Raw genomic sequence first — 1,652 nt, forward strand, 5'->3', positions numbered from 1 at the left:
CATTACTTTATATATATATATATATATATATATTTTGCGAGTTATCATATTTGAATACTTTTTAATGTCATTAATTAATATATATATATATATATTATATTTATAATTTGATGTCATTAATATTAATATCATTTAATATTTTATTTATTTTCTTGTTTTACAATTTTAGAAAATAATTTTTATTTTCGTTTGCCGAATACATTTTTCAAACCAAACAAAAAAAATTTTACATTTCGTATGAATATAATAATCAATTGTATTATTTGGTAATTAATTTCATTTATCTATGGTATCATTTTAGTAAAATCAATACCATATCAATAAAATTAACACTAACATCGTTAAGCCAACATCATGTCGATATTTTTAACTATAAAAGTTAATAAAATTAAAATTTTTTTATTAGACTAAAATTATTAAATTAAAGTAGTATAACGATTACATTTTTATAAATTATAATAAAAAATTAAATTTCAAATTTCAATAGAATACATGATCAGTTGACCTAATTTTTCTTACATATATCTAATACTAAGTTAAACTTATATTAAGAATATCCACTTTTAGATAACAAAATAACTGACCTGAGGCTTCAAAAAGGTGATGGTTCAATTACGATCAACCCACGTAGCCATGGTGGTCCCTAGTGGCACCGGCTTGTTATCCTTCCACTGCAAAGAGAGGGAGGTTTTCGCTGCTCTGTGAATCCAGCCTCACGCGGTACCATCCACTCTAGGAGCCACGAGACTCAGAGCCTTCGCACAAGTCCCCAGTGCTCAACTCCTTGCTTGGAACGGGCAGGCCAGTGAAGAGCCACAGCAGAACCGACTCGGTGAATTGAACCAATGTTCCATCACCCTCATGCCCCCACTCGGGTAACAAGCTAACGTTATCCAGCTCGGCGGGTGACAGGGGTCTTTGCGCTTCTCTTAAACAACCACTTATACTATCTAGTGCCCAATGTGGGATTTGCTTCCTTTTTTCAAGTAAATCTTGTGGACTGGTGACTTTGAGGTCTTATCTGAAGCCTAAAATCTCTGTTCTAGTCAAGACTGATGATTGCCAAAGCTCAACTACATTTGTCCGCATGGCTAACCTAGGGATTACCTAAAAGAAATGAAGGCAACCGATCTCAACAGAGCTCTCTTTCCGCTACCTTTATCACACCATACAGGATTGTATTTTTCTTTTTCTTTTTTTGGATAGTTACATCACATGGTTGCTGGCTTGAACAGATAAATCGGCATTAAACATTAGTTTAGGCAACTTCTTGAAAATTAAACAGTGTTTGCAACTCTGGAGTAATATTTTTAAAATAACAAATCTAAATAATTCAAAATGTTGATATTTTTTAATTGAAATCCGATTGTTAAAAAATTCAAGAAATATAATTTTTTTAAAAGTTAAAATATTGAAAAAATTTTGAATTCAATGTTTTAAAAAATTCAAAAAAGCTTTAAAATAATTTTTTTTATTTTTTGGGATTTCTTAATGTTTTGAATTTTTAAAAAATTTTCTTTTAGGATTTTTTTTAATTTTAAGATTAAAAAAAAGATTAGAGTCACATAAGTAAAATTAACGGAGAGTAATTAACCGTATTAATAATTAGACTAATATTATTAAATTCAAGTAGTATAGAAATAAAATTTGTT

General features: G+C 29.0%; 1 non-coding gene across 1 annotated transcript; it reads right to left on the reverse strand.

Annotated features, from left to right (window-relative positions):
- Positions 1-596: 596 nt before the first annotated feature.
- Positions 597-903, reverse strand: LOC149516895 (signal recognition particle RNA). The gene has a single exon (XR_016345439.1).
- Between the last annotated feature and the right edge of the window lie 749 nt (positions 904-1,652).

The sequence above is a fragment of the Durio zibethinus genome, chromosome 9, assembly GCF_047325235.1.
Source record: "Durio zibethinus cultivar Kanyao isolate XHJ-2024 chromosome 9, ASM4732523v1, whole genome shotgun sequence".
Classification (NCBI taxonomy): Eukaryota; Viridiplantae; Streptophyta; class Magnoliopsida; order Malvales; family Malvaceae; genus Durio; species Durio zibethinus.